Here is a 16315-nt window from a genome sequence, read left to right as displayed (position 1 = left end):
AGAAGGTGTTCAATTTTGATAGTACTTTCAATTATTGCCAGCACCGTGATTTCGAAATTTTAAAATTATCTGTTCATCATATCAAAATCAATACGTCATTACTTCATCGAGACCGGAATCAGTCTGGTACTTTTATACAGCCATCAAAATCTTCCGTAAGAAGTTAAACCAAGTGTGAAGAATTCCCCTGCCCTTCGCGAACCGAGATTTTCAGTTTAAGAACCTCCCTCACATTTCCCCTTGATATATCAGTGATTCCCGTAACATGGGCTTTTAATCCCTATAACCAGTAGTAACGTTACAGGGGCACCCAACGTCAATTTTCGGAAAATATCTGTTCGGAAGACGATTTGAGATCTTGAATTTTCTGAACATTTGTTGCAAAATTTCTTGCTTGCCTGCCCCTCCTTTGATTTTCCAACATCTGGAAAATGGTATAATTGCCCATTTTTAACGGATTTTTACCTTAAAAATTTTCGAGAGACTTTTTTCTGGCTGAATTTTTCGAAAAGGTAAGTTTTGATCCCTATAATTTTCGGATCACTAGACTTTCAGCTAGGAACTCCGAACAGATGAAAAATTTTTAGGGGTTAAAAATACGCCTATATCTACCGTTTAAATACTAAAATACGTTTAACAGTGCTATGTTTAAGTTGTTTTGAACTATATTCTCGTAAGGTGCCCCTGTAGTAAAATGCGTTCTACAGTCGCTTAGCCTGTCACAGTTTCCGTAGGGTTCCATGTGACAGAAAGGGATTGTCATCAGATCAAATCAATACTCGTGCGAGAATTCACGTGAGGGTGCGCCTGCAAACAACAAGATAATCTCCGGGACGGGACGGCTATTTTGGTGTCCCTTTACAGAGAAAAATCGCGATGCATTTTGGCAAGACCGAACAATCACCCAATCCGAGCAAAATTAGGACGCGTTCTCCTTCGATCGAACGCAATAATGTTTCCCAAAATCGAAACCAAATACTGACTATATATATAGTTTACGTCATAGAAAGTGCGGCGAACGGGATTTTATCCACGAGTTGTTTGTGTCAAAAACCCGAACGAGCGAGGAACGAGCGAGTGAGGGTTTTTGACAGAAACAACGAGTGAATGAAACCCCGTACAAAGCACTTTCTATATCGTGAACTGTTTATTACACATAACATGAGAATTTTCATTAAAATAGTTTTCTGAACGCGAATTAGAAACAAAAACTCACTAACAATAGAACCAAATGCAAATTTAATTTAATTCAAAAACAAAGTACGATTTGCACGATTTGCACGAGATGCACGAGTGATTGGCATGGAAACGCCTTTACGCTATTGTTGATTGGTTATACTTCCACATGTGAAATAGCTGTACGCAATTCTGATTTGCTGTATAGGCCTTTTTCACATGTGAAAATAAAGCGTATAGATTTGTACAAATGAGCTTTATGGAATAAAATTCTCATGTTATGTGTATTGTATGGTTCCACTGAACGCCGCGTACAGAAGGAATACCGAATACTACACTGAGACGACAAATCGTTGCTATGTCCAGTTGGATAAAACATTCCAAAAATTCCCTTTCAGATTTTCTTTAAATGCAATTTTACTTTCGGGTTATTGTTATTTTATATCAGTTTATGCGTCAGATGTTAACAATTTTGGGAACTTCCCTCCCTGCAAATCTTTCTCTCACGCTGCCTTATTTTTCTTGTTAAGATCAGTCATCCATCCAACTACGCGTATTGGTATACTGAATTCACCGCCATTCAGTATTTCACTGGGGCGACCGTGAGCGCACGGACTCTTTTTAACAATGGAACATTCTCACAATATTGGTTTAATATTTGTTCCTGTTACATAATTCGCTTCAGTTCCCTCGAACGATCTGAAGCACTTGTGATAGCCACATATATGTTCCCATGTAATTCAAGAAGCAATTCAAGAAGCCTAAAAGAACTACTTCTAGTGTAGAGCCCCTTGTCGTTAACTGAACAAAGTTGATCTCATTCGATGTTTTCCGGCCAAAAGGTAGAAGAAATGAAATGTCAAAATGAAAAGCGCAGTGTTGGTTGCGATATTGAACTGAGTGTTGCTCCTACTACCGCCGCTGAAAGTCCAAAAGATTGATCGCTAGCTTCAGTGTTATGTAAGTCTCGTTTATCTGAAACGTGTTAAAGCCTCGACAGTTGATCACTTCGTGAGTCTGATACGAGAATTTTGAATTTTTTCGTTCGTATCGATACTTGTAATAACTTCGTCAATCTCAAAAATAATTTAATGTAGATCAAGCCAAACTTGTAAGAAATTTAAAATCACCTTCAGAGAATTGCGAATTAGGAAAAACACACAGAGACGCTCTTCTCGGGAGGAAAGGAAAGCTCTTGGATTGCCATGTTAAAAATACCGTAACGATTACAAGAAAAACGTCGTATGTGTATGAGTTTTTCTGTGATCATCACGGTGTTCTTTTACAAACAAACAAACGGTTAAGGAAAGATTTCTAAATTTTTTGAAACTCTGCGGAGAGTTTTTATTATCTTAGCCTGCTTATCCCTTTTCAGCAATAAAAAATGGGGGTCTCCGAGTTCGTTTTTGAGATTCGATTGAGATATAAGCGCTTAAACACACGACATGTAGAGCGTTTTTAGATGGCTATTTTGTTGCCATGGTAATTTATTACGTCACATGAATTGGTGCATCTTGTTAAGCAATTATTGGGGTCTCATATGGTACCATAACAATGCCCTCAAGTGAAAAGATGTTGTTGAGTTAATCCTTCTAATAAGACATCCCCTCCAATTTTTTGAAACCGGTGGTTCCTCTTTAGAAAGTAGCAAGCACAGTCTGACACTGGACTGGTCCAGGCTATACTGCGGGCACACTTCAACTTTATGGTCTGGAACAAAGATGAGTCCCGAATCCAGTGCTACGTACCTTCACCGAGTGATTATAGATGAATCATGGAGGACAAAGAATGGGTCCCTGTCATGGTAGATCTAGCGCCAGCTCCCGAAGCTATCATCCAGCTTGTCAAGTGCAACTGCGCAAAGCAGCGATGTTCTACCAACCGATGCCAATGCCGCAAAGCTGGGGTTCTCTGCACAGATCTGTTTATCTCGTCTGACGATGGCGATGTCGAGAACCAGCAAGTTGACCTGCATCAGAACGATGAAGAAGAGGAGGAGGAAGAGGACGAGTTAGATGAGTCAGAACTTGAATGAAGACGCGAAGAACTGTGAGTACGCCAAGAAATGTAAATAGTACGTCACACTAGGGTTGTAGATTTCCTACCGTATATAGAACTGTTTCTAGTACGTCATTGCAACATAGCTGTTAGGTTAACATTTATAATCGATACCTGTACGTAAAGCATGTCCATGTTCATGATGGATCCCGCAAAGGTTCACTAAAAATCAAAAGAACGCCATGGATTTCCACTCTTATCAAGGAGATAATTGGAGTAATGAAGCTCGTACGTCTAGCATGAGTAGCAGTCAAGTCATCAGTTGCAGTTTCCTCTTTTGTACAATAATCGTGAATTGTATTATCACGAATTTGATTGGCTATAATCTTTGTGTGGCTAACAGACTCTTCTTACGAGCCTCGTTGCCATGCTCGTGACGCCACGTGGCATCTCCGACTTTGACAAACTAACAAGAACTCTTAAAGGCATCTATAACTAATTTGTAGCTAAGTTTAATGTGTAACCGGGAATGTTTTTGGAAATTGAGTTCAATATTTCAGCCTCGTTTTCATTTCACAAGGTCACGTGACAATACAAGCTATAACTTGGTCTCACGATCAGAGATTACTATAATGTGACCAAGTTTGGCGATCATCGGTGTATATTTGTGGAAGGTATCATGAAGGGTTTTTAATTGCAGCCTCGTTTCCAGCCTAGTATCCATACGTCATTTTTAAAAACCCCATAAATCCTGTTTTAGCGAGTTACAAAGTTGCTACCAACATTTTTCATGTTTACTAGGTCCCAATGAAGACCTCTAGCCTGGTGGCTTGCTTTCAGCACGAAATGCATACATTTTATGACATTCGCTTCAAACTAATAGACTGAGTGCAGACTTGCCTCGCACAACGTATCAGCATGCTGAGTTTAAAATGGTCATTTTTAGTGATATTTAATAGTAGTCTTGCACCGCTCTGTATAAAAAAGCAAAACGTTTGATTTACGATGACACAAACAATCGGGTTTTTTCTTTTGTTTTTGGTAAACTTAGCTTCATTTGCTTGGTTCTATTTTCTTCGACCTTGATTGTTTCGGATAAGACAAAAACCGAATTCAATAATTGTTTTACAATAAATTGCTTTAGAGAAATGTAGCAACGGGAATTTGTAACCAACATTTTTCTATTTTAAAACGAAGGAAGTGTTAACTAGCTTTTTAAGGAATCTGCCCCAGATCGATTCTAGAATTAACAAAAGCTTCTTATGCACCGATCAACTCGAAACTTCAAAAAACTTCGTAAGTTATGCAGTCCAATTTGCTTCGGCATTTCGTCAGTATCTTGAAACGCGATTCAATGTCGTCTGAAGTCTCTGAATCAGCCTTATGTTTTTGTCTCATATTAGCTTAATTTCTTCAATACGGTTACTGAAGGTGTTAGCATGTAAAACCGACACAGTCTGCATTGAAAATAATAAACGTTTTGTTGATATATAATAGGAGACTTGACTTCCTTTAGTCCATGAGCCAACTGAGATTTTGGAACCACCCTAGGTGGCTAAGCTGTCATATATCAAATTAAAGCTGATCATGAGTAGATTACAAAAAGATATGGTAGCGAGGGTGGCATTGTGGCTTAATGCTGTCAGGTGACCGTGAAGGCACACCCTGCTTAAAATTACGCAGATGTGCTCTTGATTTAATCTCGCAGTAACACATTCTGTTTTATGCTTTTCCCAGGAAATGGCAAACCAACAGTAATACAGTTGTGCATGGTTAGTTAGACACAAATATGCACAATTAAATGGCTTCAAGTCACGTGACCATAGAGGTAATTATGCCCAATGTTCTTGCTATAACCTCAATGAACAAATGTCAATCGTTAGAGTCTATGCTTCCTATAACTATATACGCACCGCTAGCTAATTCATCGACCTAAAGTGTCCGCCTTTAATGTAATTTTGTAAGTAGGACCCGGTGGTAAAAATATATAATAAAAAAGAAACAGCTTTTATTTTATTTTTTCTGTAGTTGTCCCCAGTTACATGATCATGATAAATTATATGTTTAATACATAACAGAATACACTCTAAAATAAGGTGTGTGTTTTAAAACACATATTTCTTGTCCTCAAAACAGCACACCTTCCAACTTCATCGATATGAGAATAGTGTTGATCTAGGGAAGTTATTTCGAGCTGCGAAAAAACTTTATTCTTATGAGAACGGATGAATTATCTTTTCCTGACTATCATGATAAAATGGCCCTGGCTAGTAACATCAACGACTTTTTTAATTTTTGTTCGTAAGATTACCAGACTTCGTGCAGTCATTGATACCACCGACGTGGATGATGCAGAACATATTAACCCAGGCGCAAGTAAAGTTCGTCACCAGTCATGCGTACCTTAAAGCTCCTTCCACCCTCAGTTACTGAAAGTGATGTATGTGTTCTCACCCAGAAGTCAGCTAAGACGTCCTGCCTGATGAACCCTATGCCAACATCACTGGTCGTCGGTTGTCTCGATGTACTCCTTCCCTCATCACGTACGTGGTTAATTCATCGTTGTCCTAAGGCTACTTCCCTGCTGTGTGGAAGGAAGCCCTTGTAAACCGCATCCTAAAGAAGGCTGGCCTTGATCCGTTATTTAAGAACCTACGACCTGTAAGTAATCTACATTTTCTATCAAAGCTGACCGAACGTGCTGTGTTTTACCAGACGCGCGATCACATGATCGACCTTGGCCTATATCCTATGTTTGAGTCTGCATACAGAAAATGCCACAGTACTGAGACTGCACTTCTAAACGTCCAGAATGATATACTAATGAATATGAACCGCCAGTACGTGTCAGTTTTAGTTCTTCCACATCTCAGTGCGGCTTTTGACACCGCAGATCACAAAATCTTGCTTCATCGTTTACATTCGAGTCTTGGCATTACTGGAAGGGCTCTGAAGAGATTAGAATTGAACCTTTCCCACCGATCACAACGCCTCTTTTCAGGGGACTGTCTCAAACTACCATACGGTGTTCCTCAGGGATCCTGTTTGGGACCCCTGCTATTTACCATCTATTCTAGCAAGTTATGTGAGGTGATAAAAGATCATCTCCCTGCAGCACAGGCGTATGCCGACGGCTCATATCTCTGAAAGAGGCGTTGCTGAAACCGCCAAGGAACAACCAGTTCAGACAATAGAAGACAAAGAGGAGAGGATGCCAGGAGTTCATTGTGTCGTCGATATGTCTAGTGACAGCACATCAGCAAAATTGCTTAGGTATCACCGCCTACATCCTACCATTTGTGGGAAACCTTCGGAAAAGCTCATCACTAAACAAGGTCACTGAGAAGCACAAGTTAGACCTGACAAGCCGTAATCTATTCACACGAAAGTTCAACTATGAACATTGCGGCCGCCAACACCTTTGGTCAGACAGCTTCGACTGTTCCTTGATTATGACGGGTATATTCGTTGTGGCGGGAGAATTCACAACGCTACCCCAAGAGAGCCGCATCAGCCAAATTTCCGTAATTGCTGCCCGCGAACAATCCATTTACTGAACTGGTCGCGATGACACTCATTGCAAGCAACTTAATTCTGGTGTCAACTCGACAGTAACTGCGCCAGTACACAAAGAAATTACGCAGACGTTGTCTCACAAGTCGAAAGCCAAAAGGAACAGCCTTCAGAACCCGTGATCCTGCTCCGTTACCAAAGTTGCGAGTTCAAGCTGAGACCTCCTTTGCAGTAACTGGCGTAGAATACGCTGGACCATTGTATGTTCGATCGGATAGTGGACAAGTGAAGAGTTACATCTGTTTCTTTACCTGTGCCGTTACAAGGGCAGCCATATATACATTTGGAAGTAGTCTCGTACGTAGCAGAGGAGATCTTTGTTCAACAATTCAGTCGATTTTCAAGCCGTAAGTCCTTGCCACTAGTCATGATTTCTGATAATGCCTCCACATATCTAGCATCAGCGTGAAACAATCGGTCAACTGTTCCAGTCCCACTCAGTAAAAGAAGTCTTAAGCAGACGAGGAATCCCTAAGCATGCTCCATTTGTGGTTTTCTCTTTCCCAAGGAAAATGGCAGCAACTGACGTGGAACAATGTTCCACGGACACGTCAAAAGAACCAAATCAGTGCAGAGGAGTGTAACACTCTTATCTCTGTGCTAAATAGTATTACTGTAAGGCCAGTATCGATTCGGGAATCAACTTGCTTCAAGAACGTGTGAGCCGAAAACGCTCATCACCAGATGACAGTGGCCAATCTTCAAAACGAAGGAAACCTGTCATGACTTCACAGAAAGCCAGCCCATTGTCCTCAGACGACGAAGAAACCATGAGATGCTTCAGGGAAAGCACATACGCAGCGTCAAATGACACAAGTGACGCAGATGCCTTAAGTTTTTTGGAGATGATATCGGCTTGACTATTTCGCCGGGGGTGAGGGGTGAAGGGGTGTTTATTTGTTTACAAAAATTTGGCCACCGTACAGAGATTCTAAAAGCTGACGGTTCGAGCGTTAGCCCTTCGTCAGAGCGAATCAAAGAATTATGGGTTACATGTATTTTTTTAGTGGAGTAGGAGCTACGCTATTGGTGGTGACATGGCAACATCAAAATTAGGAATATATTAGTTAAATGAAAAGCGTTTGTTAATACCGTGAGGATTAAGGGTGCTGATTTGGAAGATGCTGATTTTTGTTCCAGATTCTTGCAGCTTTCCATCGTACTTAGATGTATGGAAAGGCCGCTGATAGCCATGTGTTTTTGGAGTGGTTAGGCAGATTAAAATGACGAGCAACTGGCTTAGACGCATCCTATTCATTCTTCTTAACATCGCGAAGGTGTTCGCGGAATCAGTCGCCTATTCGTCTACCTGTCTCGTCAATGTATAATTTATTGCATAACGTACAGGTTATGCAATAAATGACATTTGCGGAGGTACATGTGAAAGGATCGGTGATCTTAACAGATCGCTTTGATAAAACCAAAATTTTTGTATACTACTTCCCCACCGACGCAGCGCCACAGTTTCTTATAGAAACTACCCCCTTCATTCATCTGTTTATTTGTTTGTTTGTTTGTTTGTTTGTTTGTTATTTGTTTGAGCAGCTATTCAGCTGATGTGGACCTGCTATACCCACCCACCCATATAATCACAGAGAACAGCTGCAACATCGGGAACTTCACCCCCTACTCTTCCCAAATAGTGTATGGGTTCTTTAACGTCCCACTGGGAACTACTGAACATGGAAGATATTTTTGTGAGACGGGACCTACAGTTTATAGTCCTTATCCGAGAAGAATTGAAAGTCTAACCATTGCGGATGTAATTACAAAGGCAGCACTTTCTCCTCAGTTTAAGACCCTGAGTGTTGGTCCGGCCAGAGTCGAACTCATGACCTCCAGCATGGCAGCCCGGTGCTCAACCAACTGAGCCACCGGTGAAAACTGAAACAACCCAAACCCTTTACAAAAATGCTAACCTTAGGCCTAAACAATATGCTTTAGATAATGTTTTACATTTATAATGTGAGGTTAGCATTTTTTGTAAAGGTTTCCGTTGTTTCAGCTAATGTACCCTTCACCCGCTTCCGGAAAACTATTTCGAGCCTCCTTAACTAACCCTTAACTATGGTGCTCTGCGCGCGCGGAGCTCCGCTAATATATACATGGCTAATTTGTACTTAGGGGGATGAATAAAAATGGATCTCATTTCTCCCTCCCTCTCTCTCTTCTTTCCCTACATCGCCTACATCGTTACTCGTTTTCGTTCCAGCTTTCCTCTTTCTATCCCTTTGTTTTGTCCTTTTTTCCAGATTCCGCTCGGCTCTTTCTGCTATTTTATCCCATGATATGTCACTCGCACCTTGCCTTGAACTCCGACCCACTGTAAACCTCTGGTTACTTGTCCCTGTTCTTGACCACTGAGCTAACGTATCAGGTTGCTAAATGATATTTATTTTGAATTCTGGCTGACTATTTACATAACAATGATACGTAATTATATACACGTGCCCCGCCGAGCACCTACAATCGAACTTACACTTGTAGGTTACCGCTCAGAGATCCTCAATGGATAAGCTCAATGGATAACCTTCAATCCGTCTCTTCTTGAAAGAATATTAGCCCTAGTTACGTGTGGCCGGAAAGTTTACAATTGCCTACAAGACAAGGGCTAACATCATCTCACACTTAACCGGCGCCTAAACTTCGTCGATCGAGACAAACGAGCCCACAGCAGGGCATTGAAGAGACATGATGGGGAGTAAAGCGAAGTATGCCTCGTACGAGGACATCCATGAATCTCTACCAAAGTTATTTACTTGGAAGCATCATTGGGCATATTGCCGATCTCTACAAAGAGCGATAAATCGCAAAAGCCCACTAAATGCACCGTTCATGATCCTGAATACAGAAAAGGAAGAAAACATACACCTTGCAGAATCTCTCAGTGAATTCGCAAGCAGACAGAAAGAACAGCAATTTCACGGGAAAAAGAGCAGGTAACCATTAAATTCTTTTGTATGATAACCCAAGTTATTCACGGATTTTAATTGGTTCTTGCCTATGATCTATTAGAGGACAGATGCACGATTGACGTCACCATCAGCTTTTATGCGAATAAAGTTTAATTCTTTATTATATAAAACAAATAGATTCCATGTTGCCGTGCGTCTGTTCAGTAATAGATCACAGAAGACGTCAAAATGTGGTAAGAGCATCAGGGGCACTCTCGGCTATCGCCTCGGGTGCCACTTTTTTGTGCTTGCCACATTGTGACGTCATCTGTGATCTATTACTGAACAGACGCACGGCAACATGGAATCTATTTGTTAATATGACAGTATTTTTATTTGGTCTGTTTGTTGTGTATGAGAATCTGAACGCTATTACAACGATGGCTTGAAACTCCACCTCTTTTGCTTATTCTAAAATTAAAAATTGGCTAAAATTGCAGGAAAAGTGCCGAAATTCCAAGAAAAAATGTTCCATTTTCCGTAATTCAGTCAGAAGTTCGACAGGTCCAAGAAGAAAGAACAAAGCGCCACAGTCCCAAGGGACGTCTATTGTTATCGCTATTGTTTTCTTGAAACAAAGGAGTGTATGCATAATGAAGTGGGGTCCTGTGCGGAAATTTTGCCCAGATTTTTGAGGGGGAAGGCGAGTGCAGTCACTACGGTAAGTGGAACGCTTATTTTCTGAAAGATTTTCAAACAATGCGACGTCGACAATTTAGGTCTCAGTCTGCATTCTTACGTTGGATGTATTAGCAGAAATCCTCACCATGCTGAACTACGGCGAAAGGTTGGAGCACGTGCGAGCAAAGGAACTCTTAACTTGAAATAGATCTAGTAGGTTACTAGTAGTAGGAAATTTTCCCGGCAGAGAAAACGAGACCGACATTGCGTGACTCTACGGTCACTTGAAAATATATCGACAATTTAAACCTGGTTTGAGCTTGTTTAAACTGTGACATAGGCATGAGCATAAGCATAAACATAAGCATAAGCAAAGCTATGTAAACTGGGAGTGACATACCTTGTAAACCGGTGGCACCATAAACATAAGCATAACACCGAGGCGTCAGCTGTTTTTATGCCAACGGATATTCAAGTTAATAATGCCTAAGACGGCGTCCGAAGGTACTGCTTTTTTGTTACAAGAAACTTGCTGGCGCGGTTCGCAATAGGCCATTTTTCTGTTGTTTGCTCTTCGACCAAGCCTATGAATGGCTGCGAGGCTGCCGGTGACCTTGCATTGATACAGACCTCACTGCTTTTATCATGTAAATTGTGTTGTTGTAAAGTTAATTAGTCCATATTAACATTACAAAAGCATGAAGGTTTTTATCAAAACAGGGTCACCGGCAGCCTCGCTTCCATTGTTAGGCCTGGTAACTTAGCCACAACTGTAAAATGGTCTATTATCCCTGCCTTATCGACAAATGGCCAAAAATAAAATTCTCGGTCCGCTGGTTGCAGTTCGCGAGTCTCCTTTTTCTTTCCTCTTTCGGAAAATATCTCTAAGAAAATGCCCAACAGGACCTCTTCAGTCTGTTTTCTTGTTCTCTCTCTTGTCGCCGTCGTCTTCTTCTGTGAAGCAGAAGGTGTAATAGTAGGAGGAGAATTTCCTCTTCGTCCGTCATTTTTAAAACGTTGCTTGTCCCATTCTCCAGCGAGTCTTTTCTGGAGCTAACTGCACCTGCGCATGTCACTTCTCTTAGGCTTATGCAACATGTGTGAACTTCGTTATGCTTATTCTTATGTTTATGCTTATGCTTATGTCACAGTGTAAAGGCTTTAGGCCTCAGTCTGCAGTCTACATTTTATACCTAGTCGGCACTTTATACTGACCGATTAATTATTGTTTCGACTGGCTAGTTTCTATCTGAGTGTATCTTTTTTTTCTGTAATGATTGTACAGTGTCGTATGTTTAGTTTTCTGTACACAGTGTGCAATAAACTTGAACTTGAACTTGTACTTGTGTCTTATGTTTAGTTTTCTGTAAACAGTGCGCAATGAACTTGAACTTGAACTTGAACTTGCTTTGAGACACCGAAGCACGTTTTCTTTCGTTTTTGGCTGGTACTGAATGTCGACATGAATTTCTTTGGATTTGTGGCCTGAAGATTCGGTGCGGGTTACACCACATAGGAGTCATTTTAGTACTCTTGCAAGGCAACATTTGTAGGCTTGAATTGTGCGTGTTGCACAAGAAAATCTCAAAATGTCCGGCTGATAAGTGTCACAGACTGAAATATATTAATTTGAGCTTGGTCTGTTGAAATATTTTTTATTAATTTGGACTGAGTGCTGCTGTGTTAGTTTTACCCTGTCATATTCAACATTATATTATATCAGAATCTCATGTGCTTCTGATTATGTACAATACCAAATGGTGGACAAAATTTTACCGTGACTACTACTACTACTACTACTACTACTACAGTCTGTTTCACAGCGTTTAGTTTACGTAAATGGCATAGGAATTCCCCTTATCTTTGTTAAGTTAATTCGTCAAACAATGTTGCAAATACTATTATCTTCATTTGTTTGTTTGTATTGTCTATTTAGGTTTCATTATTAATTTTCAAAAAACTTGATTTATCCTGTGAAAGGAATAATAATGTATGACAGGTCAATTAATGACTTTTCCAACCCTCCAACACTTCGTCGTGGTCAAAATACAGTAAATGCCTATGGCATAGTATGTCAAGGCTCGAAGTGTTTGCATCACTGATGGTGAGGTGCAAGCCGCAAAGCCAACTATCAAAGTCAATAGAAACTAACTGAGAATGAGCCGTCAAATTGTTTTAGCATAACCCACTGATTGACTTATTCAAGAAAAGATAAAATGTGAAGGGAAAGCCATTTGTAATAACATTGCAACTCCTGGCCATGTCTATGGACCGTTAGCCACTCTTGGGCAGTTGAGTGCGGTTTTGGGATAAGGTGCCTAATATTTATATTCCGACTCGGAATTATTTTTATCCGATTCAGAGTAACTTTTTCAGCCAAGTCTTTTTTGAAACACTGGGTTCACCATCAGAATTGTATATTCAAGCCATTAAAATTTTGTGAATTTTGTAATGAGGTTATGTTGATGGGAGGTCTTGGCAGATTTCCCTGAAAACAAACCAGTATTAGAGCGGTTCATAGTCTAAATAAAAACATTTTGATGGATAGGTGAAGAGTACAAAGTACAAAGTAGGGGGGAGTATCTGCGAAAGACTGAGGGGATGCAATGCTAGAGTGGTTGCCCTTTGGGGAAAGCAGCAAAGCCCACACGTGTACGCATTGCTTACCTATTTCTGGAACAGATGGCAACACAAGTACTTCTTTGCGCAACCCACTGGGACCATAAGCAAGGTATCAAGATCTGAGTCGAAGTTTTGGTTCATGACGATGGTCCCAGAGCAACCTGGAAGTTGTTGATAACCTAATTGAAGGAGGAGATGGCCTGGTTCGGCTGCAAACATCCTTACAAGTACTGGATACGCAAAACAGACCTAATACTTAAACCTGGTTTCCTTTCATCATTGCCCCAGTCGTTGAATGATCTTCCGGATCGAAATCAGTCCTATCCGTTCTATTTTCATCCAAAGACAGTTTGTCCAAATTTAAAGTCAACGTTGCTGACTCAGTGAAATGGAAATATCAATTCCTTGCCTTCGTATAGCGAGCTTGTGTCTTTTATTGAACCATCCCACCTTTAATTGGTTTTCGCTCTATTTTCATAAATGGCATCTCGTTTTACATGGCCGGACTGAGATATGCATATGCATAAAGATAAGGGTATATATCCGTGATATTTAATTTGAGTTGATGGTTGCCTTCCACATTTCCAAGTACTTTCCAGTATTGAGAATCATTACATTCCTCATTATTAAAGGCACTGAATTTATGTTTTAAAAGCTAAAGCTGATTCACCGTTCAATATTCAAGTGATCCCACAAGGTTTCGATTATTAACCAGTCGATGCAAAAATGACGATTCAGCGTTGTTGAACGACGAAACATCGTACCGATTCCTCGCCCGCCCACATACTTCCCACTTAAAGTACAGCGAATGTTCTCCATTGAGTTGAGACACACACAAAATCAAATTCAGGTTATGTAGGACATTATGTATATGATTACCGAAATTCTCCCAATTTTTTGCGCATTTACCAATTCGAGAGAAGTGTGATCGATTCTGGATCTAAACCAGTCCAGAATGTCCAAGAAGTTTTAAGAGATCTTCACGAAGAATCGGTGTCTATACCCATAATGCTCACTCGTATCCTCAAGAATCGGAAATTGACCTTTCGTAATTCACCTGTCCTACGATAAAACAAAGGAGCGCCAAGAAACTTCGGGTGTTATTCGGCTTTTCTTTATTTTCTAACATTTTCGAAAGTGTTGTGATAACGCCTACCGTCTGGGCCATTTGTCGGAACTGCCGGTTCGCATAAAGCCTACGTCAGCCAGGCTCTTACCAAAACATCAAACAAACGATATGTTGCGTCATTCGGATGTCGCTCCTTTCAATGGCATCTTTTTCTTTCTTTGAATCATGGTGGGTCGTTAAAGAAGGCTTTAGTTCACATCACGGTAAGATCCTATTCTTTAGAGTCAACAATTCCAGCCATACAATCGGCTAAAAATGAAACGGTCGAAGATTTTTAATACTTATCGGATTGTCACTTTTGTTTGGAAACCCTTGGGGATGACCAGAAGAATCCACTTTGACGTTTGAGTGAGGAACACCCTCGCTATACCCACGTCTTTACAACCGGTTCAACGTGTTATGACGCTGCGTTGAAAAATTACATTTTTCTCCGACACGAGGAAACCGAACAAACTCACCTCAACCTAAATATCGTGAAGAAACATACCTGTGAAGGTTCTCTAAAGCCCTAAACGCAAATAAATAGGATCATTTCTGTCTTGAAATGTATTAACAACTAGGATATCATTGATGTGTACTGGTCAGCGGTGATGCAAGAGATAACCGGAGAAGAGAATTGATTTGCTCGAAATAAAACTCACGATTAACGTGCGGTCTGAAAACCCTAAGAATTTAAAAAAAAAAATACTTTTGAAAGAGAATTCTATTTTTAAAACAGGAAAAAGGGATCGTTTCAGAGAAAAAGTGTTGGTTTATCAAACTCGGGAAAAAAAAGTTGTTTGCTTTTAACTGGCATTGCGCAATGTTTGGCTAGATATGTTTAAATGATTTTATCTTTTCAGCTGCAAAGAAACAATGGCAAACTGACCAACTTGGCATCAGCAAGCAAGAGGTGCTGCCCTAGAGCGATCCTTTTTTGGCAAATTTCTAACGAGACACAATAATGTCATTATCTTCGTACAAAGAAAACGCACCATATTTTTCATGTGTTAAAAATTATTTTAATAAAAATTAATTTGCTCTTTTTTGTTATGCTGTTTTCATTTTTCACTGACCGAGATTAATCGGTGGGCTCTCGTTATATCTATTGCGTTCAAAGCTTTTTTCTTACTACTTATGTTATTACTTTGATAAAAATAGGGAAATAGAACATTTTGGCTTGCTATTTTACATTTGTAAAAAAATTTACATATTTCTTTTCATTCTGATAAAATGAATGAAAATATCGTTTACAAAATTCAAAAATGCACTTTACATTTTCTGTATTAAAAATACTTGGTAAGTAAGGTAGCATAACATCACCTATAATCGAACTTAAAGCGATCAATGAATAGAACTCGACTTTTGAAAATACGTAGCTGCATAAATCTGTTCATGTGAATGAAAATGCCGGCAATGTTTTTCATGGATGATCATGTCGTTTCTCCTGCGCAACAAATCATCAAGTATTCAAAGTTCAATTCAGTTCTTGTTGAAGTAGACCTTCCTAGAAAGGTTTATTAACGTTTCATCGCATTATTTGTCGCTCAAACGTCAGGCCTTTGGGTGCTGTAGAAATGAATACGGCGAAATGTTTGTCTTTGATCGCGTTTTCAATGGCCATTTTTAGCGAATTATCGTAGTTTCATTACTATCTTGTGTCCAAGAGAAATGAAACTTAAATGAAATGCTTTCCATATTGACAAAAGATAACTTGGTCAAGTTAGTAAACTTCCATTTGTTTCATTTGTGCTTTCCATCTTCGTCATCGTCCGTCGAATCGGCTTCTTCATTCGTCGCAGCGCTGATTTCAAAGAGTTTGTCCCATTCTTCGATCAGGTCTTCGTATGTCACATTATCAGCATCAAAAGATCCACTTTGGCCGTGCCTTAGTATGAACTCGATACCATTTTGAACAGCATTTGCGCTAAGTTCGCCCATGCTTGTGATAATGCGAAATGGTTTGTCCTTTATTTCACTGGCCTTGCGGCATATCTTAGTCATTCGCTTCTTGAAACTCTTTCGTAACTTGTTTGGAGGTATAAAGTATCGCACTTCTTCCAAATTTTCAGCCCATTGAACCTTTTTTTCCATGGCGCATGCGAAATCTTGATCGGAAGTCATGTTTTCCACTTCAGAGAGCAACCGTTGAAAAGTAACTTGTATTTATAAAGACCGACAATGCTGAGTAAGGGATTGAATATATCGCAACCAACAATTCACGCACATTATATAAGTTTTAACCACTTTCAATTATCCCACG

The 16315-nt window shown here is 40.0% G+C and overlaps 1 long non-coding RNA gene across 1 annotated transcript; it reads left to right on the top strand.

Moving 5' to 3' along the window:
• The first annotated feature begins 1881 nt into the window (after positions 1–1881).
• Positions 1882–7600, top strand: LOC138060356 (uncharacterized). The gene is made up of 4 exons (XR_011134335.1): positions 1882–2136; positions 2818–3225; positions 4912–5002; positions 5481–7600. It is a non-coding gene; the product is annotated as an uncharacterized lncRNA (long non-coding RNA).
• Positions 7601–16315: the final 8715 nt, after the last annotated feature.

Source organism: Montipora capricornis, chromosome 8 (genome assembly GCF_036669925.1).
Source record: "Montipora capricornis isolate CH-2021 chromosome 8, ASM3666992v2, whole genome shotgun sequence".
Taxonomy (NCBI): domain Eukaryota; kingdom Metazoa; phylum Cnidaria; class Anthozoa; order Scleractinia; family Acroporidae; genus Montipora; species Montipora capricornis.
This window is presented reverse-complemented; position numbering and strand designations above follow the sequence as displayed.